We start from the raw sequence: 26,046 nt of genomic DNA on the forward strand, positions 1-26,046 counted from the left end.
ATCTCTCTCTGCCTAAAAACTACTATCAATAACCATAATTTATTTTTAATTTTATTAAAAAAAAACTTGTAATCAGTAAATAGTATTTTTTTCTTTGTTTGTATTGTGTTTTTGTTTGTCTTTGAATTCTAATCCACCAATACTAACTTTGTCTAGTGACTAATTAAGTAACTAAAATATTTCACCAGCCAATCGAAATTCATTTGCTATTTTCTTTGCTTTTCAGAAATCAAAATAAATTGCGACTTTCAAGTACTTTTCAGTTTTTATTTTATTTATTTTTTAATTTGATTTGAATTTATCTTTGTTTTTGATTAGTTTTTGCCTTTGACAGAAGTGTCCAATCTAATGGCAACAGAACAAAACTGCTAAATACATCATATATTTCATTCGTTCTTTATTTAATTATTAAGTAATTGTTTGCTTAATTTTTTTTAAAGCAATGATATCATTAATAATGGTCAAAACTAAGAAGAAAAAAAAAAACAGATCATGAAAAAGTCAAATCAAAATTAAAGAATAAATAAAATGAGAAAAAAATTCAATTGGCACGCAAAACATGTCACTTGTAAAACAAATTAAATGATTTAAATAAATTAATTAATGAAAGTAACTAAATGTTTGTATCAAACTAAAATCTACTAATACATTGTATGAGTTTTTGCTTTGTTTTTAATTGGATGCTAAATATGTATCAGGCATGGACAATTTAATTTTGAAATGCATAGTACCTTCCTAGGGCTAAGAGCACTAAATTATTTTTGTCTTTTTTCTATTGGCTAATTCTCAAGCAAACCTGACAACTGGGCTATGGACTAGTATTTTGATTAGTCATTGGTCTAGTCGATGGACTAGTCTCTAATCTATGGAATAGTGCAATGACTAGTCTATTGACTCGTCGATTGTCCAGTATATGGACTGACTAGTTTAGTATTTAGTCCATAAACAAGTATATTGGCTAGTCAATAGACTAGTCTGTTGTCTAGTCAATGATCTATTTAATACTCTAAATGTTATATGACTAGGCTATGGAATCGTCTATTTTCTAGTCTATGGACTAGTCTATTATTTATTTAGTTCATAAACAATGATATTGGCTATGATCTATTTAATACTCTAACTGTTATATGACTAAGCTATGGAATCGTCTATTGACTAGTCTACAGAGATACAAGCCGAGACGGCTCAAATCGGCGGCGGCTGGCCGCCGGTAATATTTTGCAAGCCGCGCCGCCGCCGACTTCTTTCGGCTCAAAAGCTAAGCCGGCTTAAACGTAGCCGCTGATAAAGATTAGAATCACACATGTATTTCAGAACATAATTTCACCAGATTGAACGGAGTTGCCACTATTTTAAATTCTTATGGCAAATTGAAAAGAGTTGCCACACAATATTGTGCTAATATTAAAATAGTGAAAACTACTATAAATGTCCATTTTCTGCAGAAAAAAACTTATATAGAGACAGGTTTCTATGTAACAGACTATTATACAAAGACTTTTCAATATAATAAACCTTATAAGGTCAATTTCTAAAGAAAAAGTTAAATTGAGCCGACAATTTAGCCGCCGCCGATATTTTCTGTAATAAGCCACCGCCGCCGATCCAAAATGGTTGCGCCGCCGCCGCCGATCATTCCCCATCGGCTTGTATCTCTGCTAGTCTAATGTGAACTAGACAAAGTTTGCTATTGACTAATCCAATTAGTCTATTGATTCGTCTTAGAGTAATTAGCATATGTCGTGGGATACTGCTCTACTTTTAGTAATCAAAAATGTACTAAAGTACTAAATTGTCCATGTCTGATATGTATGTAAATACAGTGAAAAGACATGATGATTAAAGTTATTTTGCAGTACTGTTGGTACACAAAGAAAAACAAAATACATATTTCAATTTAGGTGGTGTCAAAATTGTATAAGTTTCGCTTTGTCGGTCCATAAGTATGGTGGGAACAAATACGGAAGGTTCCATATATCGACGACAGACATACCGTGCTTGTAGCTATCGAGCGAGCGAGCGATCGAGCGAGCGAGCGAGCGAGCGAGCGAGCGAGCGAGCGAGCGAGCGAGCGAGCGAGCGAGCGAGCGAGCGAGCGAGAGAGCGAGCGAGCGAGCGAGCGAGCGAGCGAGCGAGCGAGCGAGCGAGCGAGCGAGCGAGCGAGAGGAGCGAGCGAGCGAGCGAGCGAGCGAGCGAAGCGAGCGAGCGAGCGAGCGAGCGAGCGAGCGAGCGAGCGAGCGAGCGAGCGAGCGAGCGAGCGAGCGAGCGAGCGAGCGAGAGCGAGCGAGCGAGCGAGCGAGCGAGCGAGCGAGAGAGCGAGCGAGCGAGCGAGCGAGCGATCGAGAGATATATCTATATAGTATCTATATATCTATCTATCTATCGTCTATCTATCTATCTATCTATCTATCTATCTATATCTATCTATCTATCTATCTATCTATCTATCTATCTATCTATCTATCTATCTATCTATCTATCTATCTATCTATCTATATATCTATCTATCTATCTATCTATCTATCTATCTATCTTGTAGCAATAAAACAGCATATAGTAAATCATCTATCAGACAGGCTTTAGGGAACTTTGATTTCTTAAACAGCAACGGCTATTTAGTAAATATGCACATCAGAAGAAAGGTATCCAAAAACCTTTTATAGCATATTGTTCCAAAGGAATTCAAAATTTTTGCAAGCCTGTGTAATTTCTCCAAGTGTATGTAGCAATAAAACAGCATATAGTAAAAAAAGAGCAGCATATTAATACAAATTGTGCGAATTTGCTAAAATTAGTTTGTTTATATTTTCATAGATATACGTTTTTGTAATTTAGTTAGTTAAATAATTGCAGACAGGGTTGGAAATTTAAGTTTTGTTCCAAAGGAATTCAAAATTTTTGCAAGCCTGTGTAATTTCTCCAAGTGTATGTAGCAATAAAACAGCATATAGTAAAAAAGAGCAGCATATTAATACAAATTGTGCGAATTTGCTAAAATTAGTTTGTTTATATTTTCATAGATATACGTTTTTGTAATTTAGTTAGTTAAATAATTGCAGACAGGGTTGGAAATTTAAGTTTTTTTAATGAGATTTTAATGCAAAAACATAGAAGATAAAGAACATCAGACAGACAACACCATAAATAAAATTAATTAAGAATATATAGTAAACCGAAATGGAAAGTCCTAGAGGAAATATATTTGTTAAATATTTGGACAACTGATTAATAAATGGGCCATACAATGCTGAAACTAAATTTCCCATCTTTGATCGATGTTACTATTAGAACTACATATTTGTGTTAAGTGTGTTAGTTTTAGAATATGTATGTTGGCACGTTTGTATATGTATGTATTCATTGTGTTACTTGTCATGCATTAGATTAATTTATTTCCTGAGCGGATCTCTGGAAATGCATTGGAGTATGTGTGAGTGTGTAAAATGTGAGGTATTCAAAAGCGTAGTTTGTTTTCCAGCAACAACAAACAAAACTAACATTAATTTATGTTGTGTTGCTGCTAAACACTTTCGGCAAAAATAATCGTAGTTAAAAGTCTAGCGTCTCACTGGAGCCTGAAATGTGAAATAAATTACAAACCAGCGTTAATAGAATTTTATTTCGCATTTTTTTTCTGTTTTGTTTTTTAAGTATTATTTTTTTGGCAAAAAAAAAGTTAATTTTTTCCATTGTTGTCGTTAATCTTTCTACAATGTATGGGGCTATGAATTCGTGTTTTTTATTTCGAATGTATTTTTGTGTTTTTTTTTTTTTTTTTTTGTTTAAATTCAATTTGAAATATATACTTTATATTTAATGAATTAAGCTACACCAGTTTACTTTTGCGTTGTTGTTGCTGTTTTGTGTATTTTTTTCAAAAAATTAGCATATGAAAGCCGCAATAAATTGGAGTTGCTTGAGTTAATTTAAAATTAACTTTTTTGTAGACAACATATACAAAATGATAAGGAAATATATATAAATTAATAATATTAACCCATGGTTAAACCCATATTAAACTCCCAAATTCAAATTTCCTTTTTGAATCTAACGAAATTATGGATCATTTTTCAATATTTTTAATATTTGCTATTTTGTAAAATTTTTTAAATAGTAAAACGCATTTAATGGGTTAATGTATTTCTTAATTTATTTCATTAACTTAAAAAAAAAATAATTAATTATGTAAATGAAATCGAAATCATAGAGTAAAAAATTAAGATTTTTTCAGTTACTCTTCAACCCTGGGAACATTACGGAGTAAACACAATAAAATATATATCAATTATTTGAATAACAGATAAAGGAAGTAGCTTTTTCAATAATACAAATACATAATTTATACCCCAAAAACAAAATTTCACTACGAAAATCTTTTATCCGAATTCGTTCGCGAATGAATAAGTACTTAAAAAGGGAGATTTAAAATCAGTAAACATAAAATTGTATTTCTTTTTAACTCAACACCAAAATTATATAAATGTTATTCGTTCACGAGCGAATGACATAACATTTTGAACATATGTATCTATAATAATCACTTTCCAAATGTTAACTGGGGTATTTGAATATATTTTTTGTTACTTGCTTTAGTTAATTTTTAATATTTTAATTGAGTTTTTGTTTTTTTATTATTATTTTAAATGTCTGTTTATTAATTTGTTTTGTAGAGTCAAAGAATTAGACATAAATCGTATTTCATTAAACGAATGTGGGCGTTAAAGAAATTCAAAACAACGAAACTAATTTTATTACTTTATTTTCACATTCTTTTTTTTTCTGTGTGTTTAAAACATCTTTGATTCATTCAATAAAACGTCTTTTCTAAATATTATTTATTACATTTCCCTATACTAAAATTTATATTAAATTTTTTCTACTTAAATGACCAAAAAATAAAAATTAACAAAATTAATTTTAAAATTTGTTAAAAAAAAAATTTATATATAAAACGCACAACGTAAATAAAATAACAACTTTTTAAAATTTCATGGAATTTGTAAAGATAATTTATCATTGATTATAATTTTGTTTTTGTATATGTATTTTTTCCATATAACAGTTTAGAGTGGAGGTGACAAAAGGTTTTATAATTAATTTCTGTTCAATATATCAAGTGGTATTAGTTATTAGTTGTAAATTAAATGAAAACAAAACTTACAACATTTATTTATTAAAAATTACAGAAATATTTCTATTGTCTGAGTTTCAAAAACGGAAATAGATATATTAAAAAAATATCTGATTAATTTGTAAATTTATTAAATTGATACCTACTAATATTTGGAAACTAGTTTGTTTGCAGGGAAATTGTTAGTAAAAGATTAATCATTTAATAAAATCTTTAACACTTTAAGACCTTTAACACTTGTTGATGAGCACTAGTCAGCATGAGGCATCGTTTTATATTTAAAAATAATAATCAGACTCATTCAAAAAAGTAAGATTAGTATTTACGAGACAATAACTCAATTAATAATTTGATTACCATAGGAACCGCTGTCGCTTAATGATAGCCGACTGCTCAGATTTTTGATTTTCAATAACCATGTTTGTGTTATTATCACTTGATCGTTAGTGTTTAGTCCCTATTTTTATCCAATAATAATTCTTAAAATATTCTTTCCAATTTAGTTTCGTCATTTGGAAATATTTTTAAATAAATTGTTTAATATTAAAGTAATTTGTTTATAATTACTCTTCTCGTTATACTCTATATCACTGTAACAAAAAACAAGTACAGGAATAACCCTGAATAATTGAAATTATTAAAATGACTCGTTTGTTTTTTTCGTTATAATGAAATGCATTTACTCATTTGGCCTGTGGTGTTTAGTATTTTTATTGTTGTTAATTCTAAAGTGTGTGGGTGTTTGTTTAACAATTGAAATTTCAATTACAAATTTGATATTATGTAAATTTATATCATAAATTAGATTTATTAACACTACACACTCTATTGGAGTATCCCCTACAGTCTGTTAAGTATTTTGGACGAGGCTGTTGTTGTGTATACATATGTGTGTGTGTAGCTTTTACAATGTCACATATCAGTCAGACTAACATGTTTGTTCTATTGTAAAATATTTTATACAAAACTAAAAGTTATTTTGATTTATTATCTAAAATTTAACCTGATATATAGTACATGTAAACGTTTTGTGTTTATTTAAGTATACACTCATGGTAAAATGTTAGTTAATTCCATATAAGGGGTCTTAGACAACTAGGCGCTCAACTGTTCAGATTAGATTATAAAATAAAGTAAAATACAGAGTAGCCTACAAACTATAGACTAGAGTATAGACTAGACTATAGACTAGACTATAGACTAGACTACAGACTAGACTATAGACTAGACTATAGACTAGACTATAGACTAGACTACAGACTAGACTATAGACTAGACTATAGACTAGACTATAGACTAGACTACAGACTGTTCAGATTAGATTATAAAATAAAGTAAAATACAGAGTAGCCTACAAACTATAGACTAGAGTATAGACTAGACTATAGACTAGACTATAGACTAGACTACAGACTAGACTATAGACTAGACTATAGACTAGACTATAGACTAGACTACAGACTAGACTATAGACTAGACTATAGACTAGACTATAGACTAGACTACAGACTAGACTATAGACTAGACTATAGACTAGACTACAGACTAGACTATAGACTAGACTATAGACTAGACTATAGACTAGACTATAGACTAGACTATAGACTAGACTATAGACTAGACTATAGACTAGACTATAGACTAGACTATAGACTAGACTATAGACTAGACTATAGACTAGACTATAGACTAGACTATAGACTAGACTATAGACTAGACTATAGACTAGACTATAGACTAGACTATAGACTAGACTATAGACTAGACTATAGACTAGACTATAGACTAGACTATAGACTATACTATAGACTAGACTATAGACTAGACTATAGACTAGACTGGCCTATAGACTGCAATATAGACTATAGACTGATTAGCCTATTGACTCGCCTATAGACTAGAACAGACTTTTGACTAATCTTTAGACTGCTTAGCAAAGTACCAAAATGTAGACTATAGACTAGACTAGCAAAGTACCAAAATGTAGACTATAGATTAGACTATAGACTAGACTATAGACTAGACTATAGACTAGACTATAGACTAGACTATAGACTAGACTATAGACTAGACTATAGACTAGACTATAGACTAGACTATAGACAAGACTATAGACAAGACTATAGACTAGACTGGCCTATAGACTACAATATAGACTATAGACTAGACTGGCCTATAGACTACAATAAAGACTATACTATTGATTAGCCTATTGACTCGCCTATAGACTAGAACAGACTTTTGACTAATCTTTGGACTGCTTAGCAAAGTACCAAAATGTATTGGAGAATTTACTATAGTACTGAATTACCCATCCCTGACTCAAGATATTCTCTGGGTATTTTATCTGTAAGCAATTACTACTAGAATACTCTTAAAATTTTTTAACTTTCGCACCAATAATTTTGAGTGTAAATCTGCCGCTTGAGTGACAAACTTTAATTTCTTTGAAATATTCAATTCATTATTATAATTTGAAACAACAACAAAAAAATGTTTGCATAAAATGATGCATTGTATAAGAACATTTTGTCATAACGTTTTTTTTTTAATTCTTCTTGCCACAATCAGTGGTATTAATCATCAGTTATATTTATAGGATTTTTACTAATTTGTACTGTTAGAAAGAAATCAAGTAACAATAACATTGAAATAAAACTTGAATTATTTATTACTAAGCGATCTAAGGTAATTAAAAAACATACAAAAGGAGGAATTTTTTAACAATTTATCAACTTATAACCTAGCAGTGAGTGCAGAGTTAATTCAATAGATGATAATGATGTTGAACTGTTACACTGAAAGAAAATGTTAACTTTATTTAACGCATGTTTTTAAAAATTAATTTTATTGAAATTTCTTGAAGTGTTTAATATATTTGATATATTACCATATGGAGTAATTAATAAAATTTAAAACAATTTATTTATGTTTGTAGTTTTGAAATAGCATTGAAGCTGTATAAGCTACAATCAATACTTTACTGTTTTTTATATGAAGTAAGTAAATTGTAGAATAAAAATACCCTTCTCTTTTTTTTATTAAGATAAATTTCATGTGATTTTTTGTATATTTTTTGCTTTGTAAAATATTTTGTTGTTCCTTTCTAGTTGTTGTAAATATTTAATCATAATATGATTAATCATGCTTACTTACACATTATGCTAAATAATTCTTAAATGTGATAAATGTTTACATAAACGTACATTTTTGCGCCAACTGAAATGTTCTTTTTGCAGCAGGGATTCCCAAAAGTTGTTGCAAGTATCATAGGATTTTATAATGTTTTTTGAGGAAATGTGAAATGGAATTGATTAATTTAACTCATTAGGGAGTGAAGTATTTTATAAATTAAATATCCAATTTTTAACATTTTCTTTAAGGACTTAAGATTCACTGAATTATCATGTTTTTTTTTATATCTTTGTTGGCGACTTATGCTACATTTACTAATTTAATGGCCCAATGAAACGTTAAGAATATTTTTGTGTATTGGGCTTTTAATTTGTGTTTTTTTTTTCAATGTTTTTGCAAGTTGTTTCTATCCTTTTATGTAAAAAAATATTGTTTTTTTCTTTAAAACTATTCATTAAAAATGGTGTTGTATTTATGGTGTTTAAATTGACAAACATGACAATTTTGTTTTTATTTTTTTATGCTTCATGTTTGTTGTAAAATAAACAAATACAAAAAACTTATTTAATATTAAACGAACAAACAATTATTCATTTAAAAATCAAATACAAATTTAACAGGCTGTTTGGCTGAATGACTGACTGACTGACCTCCGTCATGTTGCCTTCATCCAATGCGTTTTGTTGGGCTGCACCTTTAATAGTAGAATTGTAAATTTTGTTGCTGTATTTAAATTGATTTTTTTTCTTTCTTATTTTTTTGTAAATAAATAATGAAAAATTATTTAATAGAATTGCATAAATTAATAATAAAAAAGCGAAAATACAACAAAATCATGCTTTTATTATTGTTTCTCTTATTAAGACAAGAAATATTTGAGAAAATTAAAAAAAAAAAAAACAATTTCAAGTTCAACTAGTTGCAAATAAATTGCCAGTAAATGCAGCATAAAATTGTAAATTGTATTATATGGTAAAAATCATACGCACCACTGTTTAACAATTACACAATACAACAAATAGATGGACAGACTCATACACGGACTGACAGACTAATGTGCAATTAAAAATATCTTTATAGTTTTAAACGAGACATCATAATCTAAAATAAATGTGGGATCATTCCTAAAAATTAATGTCTACAAATGATTTTGCATAAATAATAATGAAAACATAATTAAACTTATTTTATATAAAATGTTATAAGCAAATATTTTAATAAAAATTTTTAATATGTGAAAAATTTATAATATTTTTTACAAGGTGTGTTTATTTTTTTATATAATAAATATAATTTTTAACATTTTAATTAAACATATTCTTACCTTTTTTTCTTTTCAGATTATTACTTTTGAAGCTTAAAAAAGGATAATATTTGTTCAGCAAGACTTGAACTAAGAATAATTCACGTGGAAATTTATAAATTTTAATTAAAAAATATAAAATTAAATAACATAAATAACATTTAAAAAGAGAATATTGTTTTTATTTCAAAAAAGTACATATTCAAACTGCATAAATACATGTTTTACTCACATTTACTTAAGTGTATTTTGAAATAAGAGATGAGATTGAAAATGTTGCATAATATAAATTACACAAACTTTTTAGCATACCTTAAGGAGTCTATTTTAATACCGTAGGCCTAGAAAGTTTAAAATTATTTGGAATTTAGAAAAAAAGTTGCTCGGATCTCAAAATAATAACGATTTTCGGATTTAGGGTGTGGAGTTCCGGTAAATAGAGGTTTCCAGCCAAATCGGACTGCAGATTTCCGAGAAAAACTAAAAAATTTAAATTTTTGTAATACCAAAGTGCAACACTCATACGCTTATATGTTCTCTTTAACATACTAATAAATTGCTCAGATTTTAAAAGCATACTTTTGAGAGCGAAAATTCCACACTCATACGTATGTACGCTCTCATTAAATTGCTAATAAATTTCTACAATTTCCAAAGTATACTTTTGGGAGCGATTTAAATACAGTAGACCCGAGAACTTAAATTTATATGGGATTTTGAAAAAAGTTGCTCGGATCTGAAAATGGTGTCGATTTTCGGATTCAGCGTGTGGAGTTCCGGCAAATAGGGGTTTCCAGCCAAATCGGACTGCAGATTTCTGAGAAAAACGCAAAAAAAATTTCAAATTTTGTAAAATAAAAATTCAGCACTCATACGCATGTATGCTCTCATTAAATTACTAAAAGAATACAATTTCCAAAGCATACTTTTGGGTGCTATTTAAATACAGTAGACCCGAGAACTTAAATTTATATGGGATTTTGAAAAAAAGTTGCTCGGATCTGAAAATGGTGTCGATTTTCGGATTCAGCGTGTGGAGTTCCGGTAAATAGGGGTTTCCAGCCCAATCGGACTGCAGATTTACGAGAAAAACGCAAAAAACATAAAAATTTCAAATTTTGTTAAATCAAAATTCAACACTCATACGCTTCTACGCTCTCATTAAATTGCTAATAAATTTCTACAATTTCCAAAGCATACTTTTGGGAGCTATTTAAATACAGTAGAACCGAGAACTTAAATTTATATGGGATTACGAAAAAAAGTTGCTCGGATCGGAAAATGGTGTCGATTTTCGGATTCAGCGTGTGGAGTTCCGGTAAATAGGGGTTTCCAGCACAATCGGACTGCAGATTTACGAGAAAAACGCAAAAAACATAAAAATTTCAAATTTTGTTAAATCAAAATTCAACACTCATACGCTTCTACGCTCTCATTAAATTGCTAATAAATTTCTACAATTTCCAAAGCCTACTTTTGGGAGCTATTTAAATACAGTAGACCCGAGAACTTAAATTTATATGGGATTTTGAAAAAAAGTTGGTCGGATTTGAAAATGGTGTCGATTTTCGAATTCAGCGTGTGGAGTTCCGGTAAATAGGGGTTTCCAGCCAAATCGGACTGCAGATTTCCGAGAAAAACGCAAAAAACATAAAAATTTTAATATTTGGTAAATTTATTTTTAACACTCATACGCATACGTGACGCCTTATGACGTCATTCAAATACAATTAAATATCAATGATTCTCTCAGCATACTTTAGGGAGCTGTTAAATTACAGTAGGCTTTAAAATATACATTTTTAAAGGAATTAAATGATATAAATTTAAATATGAGCTTAAAATCTAAAAAAATTAAAATTTGTATTGCTTATTTTCCACAAAATTTTTACCCTGACATTTGAACATAGATTTGTTTTAAAAAATATTTGGTTTTGAAAACGCAGCAGAGCAAACACTACCTAATAAGTCAGTCGATTGAGACTGAACGTCAGTTAGATTTGTTTGTTTGTTTAATTGAAGTCAAGACTTATCGATTAAAATGTGATTTGTTATACAAAACGTTTAGCAATTTGCAACGTTAAACAAGATTAAAGTGTTATTTGAAAAACTACAAAAGAATTAATCTCAAAAATAATATAAAAAAAAAAATTTAAAAAATGATAAAAATCTCAATTTTCAACATGAATGCAAATTCAAACAAAACAAATTAATCAGGATCTATATTGGAGGCTACAATAATAACAACAAAACATTGAATAACATTAGACTGACAAATAACTTTAAAGTTAATGATTGTTTTTATTCGCAGCAACATTTATTGCAATTAATTAAAAACGTTTTAATAATGAAAGCAGAACAATTTAACTGATCTGTTGTATAGGTATGTATTTAGTATTATTAACAAGGTGGAGTTTTTTGTTTTTGTATATTATTATATCATTAATATTTGTTTAAACAACAAATGCTGCAACTCCACAGCAGCCATGGCAGTAACTAGCAATTGCAGCATGTTTAGCATTTTAGTACGTACAACATTTTTGCCAATAAATAAATTAACTATTTATTTAGACAGTATGTCTGTGTTTAGACTTAAGTACTCAAATACTAAATGGTTAAAAAAATGCAAAACTTGATGTCATGGTTAACTATACCAAACAAAAGCATAAACTATCAAACAATTCACGACTTTAAGTGGCTGCAACTTCTTGTACAAGTTGATTGGTTTTAAAGCAAATGTCTACACTTGCAATGAATAGATACTTTATGGTATTAACAATAAAATTTAAACATTAGATTTTCTTATAAAGTTTATTTAGCTTATTTTAGTGGGTATTAGCTGAGTTTAGAAATTTTGCTGCCAGTGTGACTGACAAAACCTAAGACCAACTTCGATTTTAAAGCTTTAAACAACATTGACTCATTGTCAAATAACGCCATTAGAAATTCATAATATAAAATAATACGTTAGTTTACCAATTTGGTAAATAAACACATACCACTATATAAATAAACTTATACATATGTGTGACATATACTAGGTTTTTATGCAAATTCTGTTATTAATATTAACACACACACTACGATTTAAAAGCATATATCCATAGCTATTCACTAAATAACAGCACAAGACATTCAAAAAACTCATAAATTGTTTAACACTTGACAACAGATTAAAATTTTAATAATGATAAATAAAAAAATTAATAATAATAATAAATAAATAAAAGATAGAAAACAATCATTAAATCTTTATCATCTGCAGTTGAAACAAGTAAAAGTGTTACATACATGGTGCTGTTAAACGAAATCTAAACGTTGCCTATGGTTGTACAACTTTTTAATTTCTTAAAAAATAACTTAAATTTAAAAAATTAATTTAAATAATAATTTAATAAAATCTATAGCATCATTTTTTTTAAACTAGCATTTAAATTATAATTGTTTACATTGTATTTACATTTTTAATTTCATTAAAATTTTATTATTTATTGCTGCTGTTGTATTTAACAATAAAATAAATTAAGTGTGCCATATTTTTATAAATTATTTTAAAATTTTCTATTTAAATGCATTGAATATATTAAATACATCTAAGAAATGCATTAATTTTGTTTTTGCTATTTTTTAAAATTCAATTAAAATGCATACAAGTTTGATTTCCCATTATTGAAATTTGCAATTTAAGAGATACACTTGTATTTTATCTTAAGTGCAGGATAGATATTTAAATATGTCATTTGCATGTTTTAAGAAAACAACTGGAAACTATGTTATATAAAAATACACTTAGAAAATTTTTAATTTCCCAAATTTCCTCCTTTTGAGTAGAAATTGTCCTGAATTGTTCTGAGATTCTCTTAGAATCAATGTCATCATTGATATCTGCCTAAATTGTAAAGAAATTTGAAATTTAGTTTTGAGAATTTTGTCTAAATTACTTAAATATTACTGTGTACTTACACAAAAAAATTCTCATTTTCTATTTCTTGTTATAAGTCCAGAATCGATTTGTACTACATCCATTGTATGTATCTGATTGTATATTGATTTGCTCTGGTGACAGGTTACCATAAGCAGCAGGATTTCACTGATGTTAAATTGATGTAACAAGTTTAACAAGTTTCTCTTCTTTTAACTGAAAATAATAAAATTTTCGTTAATATAATTAAATATTTTGCTGATTTGGTCATTTTTTATACTATTTTATACAAAATTGTTCTTAAAAATGTGAATTTTCAGTAGTAGATTATTTTTATACCCTTCTCCTTCATGAGAAGGGTATATATAAGTTTGTTATTCTGTTTGTAATTTTCCGTCTGTCTGTCCGTCTTTCTGTCTGTCTGTCCGTCTGTGTGTCTGTTGAAATCAGTTTTCTGAAGACCCCAGATATCTTATATATAAGTTTTTATCTTTCTGTTTATAATTTCCACAATATAATTTTCCGACCCTATTAAGTTTATGGCGGAGTCGGAGCCATGTCCGTCTGTCCGTCTGTGTGTCTGTTGAAATCAATTTTCTGAAGACCCCAGATATCTTCGGAATCTAAATCTTCAACAGTTCTGTTAAACATGGTTTTGAGAAGTTTCTTTCTTTGGGTGTTTTATTTCGTTTAGTGTTGCAAGTAATGATAGTGTCGGGAAAATAAAATAAATTGAAATTTTATAAAATGAATACTATTTTTAACACACTATGGTGAAGGTTATATAAGATTCGGCAAAGACGAATATAGACTTCTTATTTGTTTATCTTAAAATCAGATTAAAAAACTATTTATTATTTTTATCTTGTTCAAAATCCCGCAAAAGAATTCTCTCAGTGTAAGGCATTTTTTATGTCATACAAATCATGTTATCGCAAATAGAATAAAATCACTATATACAACCTCAAATTACATACATACATGCATACATATCTACATATTCATTCTCATCTTAGAGATACCCTGTTGACTCATTGTCTAGCGCTTACCGACAGCAGCAAAAATACTACTATCAAATCTTCATTATGATTATTGTCATCATCATTATGACCTTTTTTTTCCTCAAATGTGAGTATGTTGTGTTCATTTTTCTAATCTTAAAAATGTAGACAAATACTGCATCTGTTGAGAAAATGTTTTATTAAATAATAAAATATTTTTTTTCTTACCACTCATAATTATTTCTAAGAATTTACAATCATTTTCGTTGAAAAAAATCTTACAAAATTTTTCTTTTTACCAAAAAAAAAAAATCAAAAAAAAATTCTTTGATCTTTTCATTCTCTATTGAAAAGGAAAGAAATTAATAAAAACAAAGACTGTCAGAGAGAAATAAGCAAAAAATTATATGTTTTTTTTATTTTTTGTTTAATTTTTCTTAAACGTTGTTATTTTGGCTTGAAACATTTTTATTTTATTTTAAAAGAAATGCCACAAAAATTTCCTTTCTATTGGCCATAAAGCATCAGATGTGGTCATATATATTAGTTTCTAACAAATGTGTAATTTTTTTCAACAAATTTGTTTAAAAATATACCAAAAAATCGCGCGATGTAATGACAAGCAAAAATTTTTTTTAATAGACTATTTGGTTGAACATTAAACTGCAAGTGTTTAAAAAGAAAGAAATGATTGAAATGTTAACACAAAACAATTAAATATATTAGTCGTTATAAAAAAAAATATATATTTAAAGTTTTTTTTTATTTTTTAAACAATTTTATATTAAAACATTGACACGCCTTCTCAGTTTGCAAGTTAAGAGGTGTGTAGTAGTATGCCGTCTGCAGTTGCAATTGCATTTTATCAATTTGTTAACATCTTTTAGATTGCGTTAATAATTATCAATTATTTACCACCTTGGATTTACATGTTTTGTTTTTATAATTTGTTTGCAATTTCAAACAATTCAAATTTTATATATTTTATTGAACTATTCATATTTAATTTATTAAATAAAAATGTGAGACCAAAAATACCCAATAAAAACATTCATTACCATGTAAGGGGTTAAAATGCTAACTTAGACAATAGCATTTTAAGTCATTATTGTAATACGGTGATATCATTGGAGGCAAGTACTTGCCACAAACGATTACAAATAATTGGAAAATGTACTCATTACAAATCGCATGAAAAAACGTATACAGCTTCTATATCTTCATATGACTAATGAATTAGAAAATATGTATATAACACATTATTAGTAAGTAGTAGTCATTAAAATATATGTTGTTAGGTAAGTAATTACAATTGAAAGCCAGTTTTTGCTGGTTACTTTCTATACTATAGTTCCATTATTAGACTACCTCCATGTAATCCAGACGATATATAGTTGTCATTGAAAAATATGTTGTTGGGTAAGTAATTACAATTGAAAGCCATTACCTAGTTTTTGCTGGGTACTTTCCAAACTATAGTCCCATTTATTATATTCGAAATTGGCAGCTAGTTTTTATTTTAATTATGGAAAAACTGCCAAAGATCTTTATCATTCCATCCCAGCTAATATTTTTATTTTTCTTTGATTTTTTTAGCTCCGATTAGTAAGTGAAATACAAATAAAGTTAACGAACATAATAAATTAAATCCATTTAAATCGACTTGCTGGCCAATTAAAAACCAGTGTACTTGGGTAATGAAATCGAAATGATTTCGAGACCATCGATCCATTAAATAATGTTAATCCCCTATAACTATCGATCAACATTTTACAAGCAAAAGCCAAAGACCTATTTTCAAGGAAGAGGCCTTAAAAACGTCTGATCTGAATTACAGATGCTGTGATCGATTCAGAGATGGTAAGTTGATTTTTAAAAAATACTTACATATAAATATTAATATGTATTAGTGTGATTTTTTTATAAATATCAACCAGTTTAGTATTTTAAAATCCCATTATTTTTTTTTTAACACATAAATAACACTTGATTAATGTTTTTACCTCACACCAATGAAAAAGCAAAAATTTGTCAAGCTTAAAAATTTAAATACAATAAAGTAGATTTTGTAAAAAAGTAACAAAAACATTTAAAAAAATATTGAATTTAAAAGTAGATGTACAAATACCAAATTGGCTAATATCCAATTTAAGTCTTTAAAGTTGAGTACATTGTATGTAAAAGTATACAACTTACATAAATGCAAATACATACATATGTATGTATATGCACATATATATTAGTGTAGTTATATATACATATGTTTGCATCTAGATAAATATTCTAAACAAACATAACTTATTGGCCTAAAATGTCTAGTAATTTATAATATAAACACAATGAACTACTGTACTAGTTATTGACTCCACTATTTACACCATGGCAGACGACAGACACAGTGACAATAGTGGCAGCAGTAGCATTCGTAATGGAAATATTCAAACACTTTGATTAAAACCGATTTTTACACACAATCATCAAATACCTTAAAAACACTAATCAAAAATGTCTTAAATGGTCTTTTAATGGCAGAAAGTCACAACTCCAGAAAAAATGCAGTTTTCATTTTGAAATCTCCTTTAAAAAAGGCCGAATCATTTATTAAATTATTAATTTTGAGTTATGACATTTATGCATTAACTAAATAATATTTCGTTTATTTTTTCTTTTTGTTGGCAATTGTCCAATTCTTTTAATGACTTTCTATACAAAATAATAAAAACAATAAAGATTTTGAGCCTACTCATGGCATTAACAGAAACTTGAAAGTATTTATTCTTGTTCATATATTTTGTAATTTAAACAATAGAAATTAAAAAGTAATACTAATACCATTTGTTTTTTTTTCAAATATTTTATTTTTAAACATAAATATTAAAACCAATTCTACAATGATTACATACCTTCAAACTCTGCTTTTATCTAATAATCTAACGAGACAGCCATTTAGTCTACTTCTCACACTCTAAATTCTATTAGAAAAAAACATTAATACTTTAATGTTAACTATTTTTAACACAAACAAATGTCCTAAACATCCATCAACTTACAAGGTGGCCCAATAAATTAGTCGTATTTTGAAATTCAACTGTTGAAAATATATGAAACAACAAATATTTAGGCATTTAATAAATTGTGTGTATTTAATTTTCATAAAATTTTTAAGTGAAAAATAAATGAAAAGATTTTTTAGACAAAAAAAATATTTATTATATACACCATCAAAAAAGATGGGGGGTATATTAAATTTGTCATTTCGTGTGTAACACATCGAAATATTATTAATAGAACCCATAAAGTATATATATTCTGGGTCATTGTAAGATTCTAAGACGATCTAGCTATTGCTGTCCGTCTGTCAAAATATGCTTTATTGATCAGAAATGTTTGGTATGGTTAAAATGGGCGAAATCGGTCAACGATTTCGCATAGCCCCCAAACAAATAGACCCCCGGAATATTGTGTAAAAAGCTTCAAACATTAAGCGAAATGAGTCAAAAAATAGGATCAAAATTGGTACCGAAATCAGAACAAACCTATAATTTAATCAAAATTTCGGATTTTTTAAACTAGTGACCGAAAGTGACTAAAAACTGGCCGTTTTGTTATTTAATGGAGCTGAGAAACCTGTAAAAACACACCTTTTAACTTACCTTTGAATGTTTGGATTTTCCAAGAATAAAACTCTTTAATTCTGATATTTAATAAAATTCACCAATTTTTCTTTATTTAATATTTAAACTTAATACTAATACATTTGTAATTAATATTAACAATAACGCTATATTTATAGCTTTATTAAATTAATTTAAATAAAATTCTAGTAAATAATAAAAAATTAAATAAAAATTTATTATACAAACAGATGAGGATAGGTCCATAATTGACCCCAACACGCATATAACTCCTCTTATGGTTATAGAAGTTGGACAAAAACCGTATGATATGTCGAATTTCAACATTGTGGCTGATGATGGTGAGGCAGCAATACAAATAGAGTTATACTTAAGATAATAAAAACTATCTGAAATAAAGATACAAAGAAAAAAGAAATTTTTTGTCTTTTATTCAGTTCAAGATCTCAAACAAATCCACTTCAGTATTAGATCAACTCTCTTCAGTTCTAATTTAGTTTTAGGCCTGTTGTGGTTCTCTTCTTGACTAGGCTAGCAAATAATTTACCATAGACAAGACAAGAACCCTTAAATGTACAGGACATTTTGGCAAATTATGAGATAAAATTAAATTTCGTAGGAATTCGTTCAGAATTATTTTTCCGAAATTTTGATGAAATATTGGTCTCAGGCCCACTATGAGTTCATTTTCGGTTTCAGCTAAAATTCCAATGTTGTAAGTAAAATTTTTGCAGCTCTAGACCTCAAGACCCCGATATTATAGCACAAAATGCTTAAAATAAAAATTTTTCGGGAATTTTGATGAAATATTGGTCCTAGGTCCATTCTGAGTCCATTTTCGGATTCAGCATGGGATTTTACCAGAAAGGTGAGTTTCCAGCCAAATTCGCCCAGTATTTCCCGAGTTTGAAGCAAAAATAAAAAAAAATTAGAAATTTTGAGGAATGTTGGACCTAGGACCCATAGTACAACGAAATTTCAAATTTAATTTTTCGTTTGCTTTAATCTCGAAAACTACTGGCCGAATCTTGCTGGAAACTCACCTTTCTGGTAATTTCCCACGCTGAATCCGAAAATGGATTCAGAATGGACCTAGGTCCATTGTTTCATCAAAATTCCCGACATTTTTTTATTTTGAACAATTTGTACTATTATTTGGGGACCTGAAGGACGAGGGAAACTGAAATTTGTCATTTAAGACTAAAATCTATGCTGAATCCGAAAATGGTTTCAGAATTGAGCTAGGTCCAAGATTTCATAAAAATTTCGGAACAAAAATTGTGAGTCAATTATCCCACGAAATTTCAGTTCATTTCATAATTTTTCTAAATTTAGAGGTTTCTGTCTTGGCTAGCAAATATTTACAATAGTCAAGTCAAGAACCCTTAAATGTAGACAAAGTTTTAGAAAATTTTGAGGTAACATACAATTTTCTAGTAAAATTGGTCTGAAATTTTGATCGAAAATTTGGATGAAATATTGGTCTCTGGTCCACTATGAGTTCATTTTCGGTTTCAGCTTAAATTCTAATGTTGTAAGTCAAATTTTTGCAGCTCTAGACCTCAAGACCGCGATATAATAGCACAAAATGCTTAAAATAAAAAAATTTCGGGAATTTTGATGAAATATTGGTCCTAGGTCCATTCTGAGTCCATTTTCGGATTCAGCATGGGATTTTACCAGAAAGGTGAGTTTCCAGCCAGATTGGCCCAGTAGTTCCCGAGTTTGAAGCAAAAATAAAAAAAAATTAGAAATTTTGATGAATGTTGGACCTAGGACCCATAGTACAACAAAATTTCAAATTTAATTTTTCGTTTGCTTTAATCTCGAAAACTACTGGCCGAATCTTGCTGGAAACTCACCTTTCTAGTAATTTCCCACGCTGAATCCGAAAATGGACTCAGAATGGACCTAGGTCCACTGTTTCATCAAAATTCCCGATATTTTTTATTTTGAACAATTTGTACTATTATTTGGGGACCTGAAGACCGAGGGAAACTGAAATTTGTCATTTAAGACTAAAATCTATGCTGAATCCGAAAATGGTCTCAGAATTGAGCTAGGTCCGAAATTTCATAAAAATTTCGGAACAAGAATTGTGAGTCAATTACCCGACGAAATTTCAGTTCATATCATAATTTTTCTAAATTTAGAGGTTTCTGTCTTGGCTAGTAAATATTTACAATAGTCAAGTCAAGAACCCTTAAATGTAGACAAAGTTTTAGAAAATTTTGAGGTAACATACAATTTTCTAGTAAAATTGGTCTGAAATTTTAATCGAAAATTTAGATGAAATATTGGTCTCAGGTCCACTATCAGTTCATTTTCGGTTTCAGCTTAAATTCTAATGTTGTAAGTAAAATTTTTGCAGCTCTAGACCTCAAGGCCCCGATATAATAGCACAAAATGCTTAAAATAAAAATTTTCGGTAATTTTGATGAAATATTGGTCCTAGGTCCATTCTGAGTCCATTTTCGGATTCAGCATGGGATTTTACCAGAAAGGTGAGTTTCCAGCAAAATTCGCCCAGTATTTCCCGAGTTTGAAGCAAAAGTAAAAAAACAAAATTAGAAATTTTGAGGAATGTTGGACCTAGGACCCATAGTACAACGAAATTTCAAATTTAATTTTTCGTTTGCTTTAATCTCGAAAACTACTGGCCGAATCTTGCTGGAAACTCACCTTTCTGGTAATTTCCCACGCTGAATCCGAAAATGGATTCAGAATGGACCTAGGTCCATTGTTTCATCAAAATTCCCGACATTTTTTTATTTTGAACAATTTGTACTATTATTTGGGGACCTGAAGGACGAGGGAAACTGAAATTTGTCATTTAAGACTAAAATCTATGCTGAAACCGAAAATGGTCTCAGAATTGAGCTAGGTCCAAGATTTCATAAAAATTTCGGAACAAAAATTGTGAGTCAATTATCCCACGAAATTTCAGTTCATTTCATAATTTTTCTAAATTTAGAGGTTTCTGTCTTGGCTAGCAAATATTTACAATAGTCAAGTCAAGAACCCTTAAATGTAGACAAAGTTTTAGAAAATTTTGAGGTAACATAGAATTTTCTAGTAAAATTGGTCTGAAATTTTGATCGAAAATTTGGATGAAATATTGGTCTCTGGTCCACTATGAGTTCATTTTCGGTTTCAGCTTAAATTCTAATGTTGTAAGTCAAATCTTTGCAGCTCTACCCTTAAGACCCCGATATAATAGCACAAAATGCTTAAAATAAAAAAATTTCGGGAATTTTGATGAAATATTGGTCCTAGGTCCATTCTGAGTCCATGTTCGGATTCAGCATGGGATTTTACCAGAAAGGTGAGTTTCCAGCCAGATTGGCCCAGTAGTTCCCGAGTTTGAAGCAAAAATAAAAAAAAATTAGAAATTTTGATGAATGTTGGACCTAGGACCCATAGTACAACAAAATTTCAAATTTAATTTTTCGTTTGCTTTAATCTCGAAAACTACTGGCCGAATCTTGCTGGAAACTCACCTTTCTGGTAATTTCCCACGCTGAATCCGAAAATGGACTCAGAATGGACCTAGGTCCACTGTTTCATCAAAATTCCCGATATTTTTTTATTTTGAACAATTTGTACTATTATTTGGGGACCTGAAGACCGAGGGAAACTGAAATTTGTCATTTAAGACTAAAATCTATGCTGAATCCGAAAATGGTCTCAGAATTGAGCTAGGTCCGAAATTTCATAAAAATTTCGGAACAAGAATTGTGAGTCAATTACCCGACGAAATTTCAGTTCATATCATAATTTTTCTAAATTTAGAGGTTTCTGTCTTGGCTAGTAAATATTTACAATAGTCAAGTCAAGAACCCTTAAATGTAGACAAAGTTTTAGAAAATTTTGAGGTAACATGGAATTTTCTAGTAAAATTGGTCTGAAATTTTGATCGAAAATTTGGATGAAATATTGGTCTCTGGTCCACTATGAGTTCATTTTCGGTTTCAGCTTAAATTCAAATCTTTGCAGCTCTAGACCTCAAGACCCCGATATAATAGCACAAAATGCTTAAAATAAAAAAATTTCGGGAATTTTGATGAAATATTGGTCCTAGGTCCATTCTGAGTCCATTTTCGGATTCAGCATGGGATTTTACCAGAAAGGTGAGTTTCCAGCCAGATTGGCCCAGTAGTTCCCGAGTTTGAAGCAAAAATAAAAAAAAATTAGAAATTTTGATGAATGTTGGACCTAGGACCCATAGTACAACAAAATTTCAAATTTAATTTTTCGTTTGCTTTAATCTCGAAAACTACTGGCCGAATCTTGCTGGAAACTCACCTTTCTGGTAATTTCCCACGCTGAATCCGAAAATGGACTCAGAATGGACCTAGGTCCACTGTTTCATCAAAATTCCCGATATTTTTTTATTTTGAACAATTTGTACTATTATTTGGGGACCTGAAGACCGAGGGAAACTGAAATTTGTCATTTAAGACTAAAATCTATGCTGAATCCGAAAATGGTCTCAGAATTGAGCTAGGTCCGAAATTTCATAAAAATTTCGGAACAAGAATTGTGAGTCAATTACCCGACGAAATTTCAGTTCATATCATAATTTTTCTAAATTTAGAGGTTTCTGTCTTGGCTAGTAAATATTTACAATAGTCAAGTCAAGAACCCTTAAATGTAGACAAAGTTTTAGAAAATTTTGAGGTAACATAGAATTTTCTAGTAAAATTGGTCTGAAATTTTAATCGAAAATTTGGATGAAATATTGGTCTCAGGTCCACTATCAGTTCATTTTCGGTTTCAGCTTAAATTCTAATGTTGTAAGTAAAATTTTTGCAGCTCTAGACCTCAAGACCCCGATATAATAGCACAAAATGCTTAAAATAAAAAAATTTCGGGAATTTTGATGAAATATTGGTCCTAGGTCCATTCTGAGTCCATTTTCGGATTCAGCATGGGATTTTACCAGAAAGGTGAGTTTCCAGCCAGATTGGCCCAGTAGTTCCCGAGTTTGAAGCAAAAATAAAAAAAAATTAGAAATTTTGATGAATGTTGGACCTAGGACCCATAGTACAACAAAATTTCAAATTCAATTTTTCGTTTGCTTTAATCTCGAAAACTACTGGCCGAATCTTGCTGGAAACTCACCTTTCTGGTAATTTCCCACGCTGAATCCGAAAATGGACTCAGAATGGACCTAGGTCCACTGTTTCATAAAAATTCCCGATATTTTTTTATTTTGAACAATTTGTACTATTATTTGGGGACCTGAAGACCGAGGGAAACTGAAATTTGTCATTTAAGACTAAAATCTATGCTGAATCCGAAAATGGTCTCAGAATTGAGCTAGGTCCGAAATTTCACAAAAATTTCGGAACAAAAATTGTGAGTCAATTATCCCACAAAATTTCAGTTCATATCATAATTTTTCTAAATTTAGAGGTTTCTGTCTTGGCTAGTAAATATTTACAATAGTCAAGTCAAGAACCCTTAAATGTAGACAAGGTTTTAGAAATTTTGAGGTAACATACAATTTTCTAGTAAAATTGGTCTGAAATTTTAATCGAAAATTTGGATGAAATATTGGTCTCAGGTCCACTATCAGTTCATTTTCGGTTTCAGCTTAAATTCTAATGTTGTAAGTAAAATTTTTGCAGCTCTAGACCTCAAGGCCCCGATATAATAGCACAAAATGCTTAAAATAAAAAAAATTCGGGAATTTTGATGAAATATTGGTCCTAGGTCCATTCTGAGTCCATTTTCGGATTCAGCATGGGATTTTACCAGAAAGGTGAGTTTCCAGCCAGATTGGCCCAGTAGTTCCCGAGTTTGAAGCAAAAATAAAAAAAATTAGAAATTTTGATGAATTTTGGACCTAGCACCCATAGTACAACAAAATTTCAAATTTAATTTTTCGTTTGCTTTAATCTCGAAAACTACTGGTCAAATCTTGCTGGAAACTCACCTTTCTGGTAATTTCCCACGCTGAATCCGAAAATGGACTCAGAATGGACCTAGGTCCACTGTTTCATCAAAATTCCCGATATTTTTTTATTTTGAACAATTTGTACTATTATTTGGGGACCTGAAGACCGAGGGAAACTGAAATTTGTCATTTAAGACTAAAATCTATGCTGAATCCGAAAATGGTCTCAGAATTGAGCTAGGTCCGAAATTTCATAAAAATTTCGGAACAAAAATTGTGAGTCAATTATCCCACAAAATTTCAGTTCATATTATAATTTTTCTAAATTTAGAGGTTTCTGTCTTGGCTAGCAAATATTTACAATAGTCAAGTCAAGAACCCTTAAATGTAGACAAAGTTTTAGAAAATTTTGAGGTAACATACAATTTTCTAGTAAAATTGGTCTGAAATTTTGATCGAAAATTTGGATGAAATATTGGTCTCTGGTCCACTATGAGTTCATTTTCGGTTTCAGCTTAAATTCTAATGTTGCAAGTCAAATTTTTGCAGCTCTAGACCTCAAGACCCCGATATAATAGCACAAAATGCTTAAAATAAAAATTTTTCGGGAATTTTGATGAAATATTGGTCCTAGGTCCATTCTGAGTCCATTTTCGGATTCAGCATGGGATTTTACCAGAAAGTTGAGTTTTTCGGAACAAAAATTGTGAGTCAATTATCCCACTTAATTTCAGTTCATATCATAATTTTTCTAAATTTTAGAGGTTTCTGTCTTGGCTAGCAAATATTTGTAATAGTCAAGTCAAGAACCCTTAAAAATAGACAAATTTTAAAAAAATTTTGAGGTAACATTCAATTTTGTAGTAAAATTGGTCTGAAATTTTGTTCGAAAATTTGGATGAAATATTGGTCTCAGGTCCACTATGAGTTTATTTTCGGTTTCAGCTTAAATTCAAATGTTGTAAGTCAAATTTTTGCAGCTCTAGACCTCAAGACCCCGATTTCATAGCACAAAATGCGTAAAATAAAAAATTTTCGGGAATTTTGATGAAATATTGGTCCTAGGTCCATTCTGAGTCCATTTTCGGATTCAGCATGGGATTTTACCAGAAAGGTGAGTTTCCAGCCAGATTCTCCCAGTAGTTCCCGAGTTTGAAGCAAAAATAAAAAAAAATAGAAATTTTGATGAATGTTGGACCTAGGACCCATAGTACAACAAAAATTCAAATTTAATTTTTCGTTTGCTTTAATCTCGAAAACTACTGGCCGAAACTTGCTGGAAACTCACCTTTCTGGTAATTTCATACGCTGAATCCGAAAATGGACTCAGAATGGACCTAGGTCCATTGTTTCATCAAAATTCCCGAATTTTTTTTATTTTGAACAATTTGTACTATTATTCGGGGTTCTTAAGGGCGACGGAAACTGAAATTTGTCATTTAAGACTAAAATCTATGCTGAATCCGAAAATGGTTTCAGAATTGAGCTAGGTCCAAGATTTCATAAAAATTTCGGAACAAAAATTGTGAGTCAATTATCCCACGAAATTTCAGTTCATATCATAATTTTTCTAAATTTTAGAGGTTTCTGTCTTGGCTAGCAAATATTTATAATAGTCAAGTCAAGAACCCTTAAAAATAGACAAATTTTTAAAAAATTTTAAGGTAACATTAAATTTTCTAGTAAAATTGGTCTGAAATTTTGTTCGAAAATTTGGATGAAATATTGGTCTCAGGTCCACTACGAGTACATTTTCGGTTTCAGCTTAGATTCTAATGTTGTAAGTCAAATTTTTGCAGCTCCAGACCTCAAGAACCCGATATAATAGCACAAAATGCTTAAAATAAAAAATTTTCGGGAATTTTGATGAAATATTGGTCCTAGGTCCATTCTGAGTCCATTTTCGGATTCAGCATGGGATTTTACCAGTAAGGTAAGTTTCCAGCCAGATTCTCCCAGTAGTTCCCGAGTTTGAAGCAAAAATAAAAAAAAAATAGAAATTTTGATGAATGTTGGA

At 29.5% G+C, this 26,046-nt stretch overlaps 3 long non-coding RNA genes across 3 annotated transcripts in view; 2 read left to right on the forward strand and 1 right to left on the reverse strand.

Annotated features, from left to right (window-relative positions):
- Nucleotides 1-9,737, forward strand: part of LOC119601353 — a 92,400-nt gene extending 82,663 nt beyond the window's left edge. The window contains exon 4 of the long non-coding RNA XR_005231218.1: nt 9,607-9,737. This is a non-coding gene — a long non-coding RNA (uncharacterized LOC119601353). The remainder of the gene's footprint in view (nt 1-9,606) is intronic.
- Nucleotides 9,738-13,200: 3,463 nt separating this feature from the next.
- The window catches only part of LOC119602260, a 56,011-nt gene continuing 43,165 nt past the window's right edge, over nt 13,201-26,046 (reverse strand). Inside the window, exons 2-3 of the long non-coding RNA XR_005231328.1 lie at nt 13,533-13,707; nt 13,201-13,458 (exon numbers count right to left, since the gene is read on the reverse strand). This is a non-coding gene — a long non-coding RNA (uncharacterized LOC119602260). The remainder of the gene's footprint in view (nt 13,459-13,532; nt 13,708-26,046) is intronic.
- Nucleotides 15,122-18,476, forward strand: LOC119602264. Its single transcript, XR_005231329.1, has 3 exons — nt 15,122-15,316; nt 16,089-16,352; nt 18,358-18,476. It is a non-coding gene; the product is annotated as an uncharacterized LOC119602264 (long non-coding RNA).

This window comes from Lucilia sericata, unplaced genomic scaffold, assembly GCF_015586225.1.
Source record: "Lucilia sericata isolate MDLA Ls3-8-SP2 unplaced genomic scaffold, ASM1558622v1 Contig000006F_arrow, whole genome shotgun sequence".
Classification (NCBI taxonomy): Eukaryota; Metazoa; Arthropoda; class Insecta; order Diptera; family Calliphoridae; genus Lucilia; species Lucilia sericata.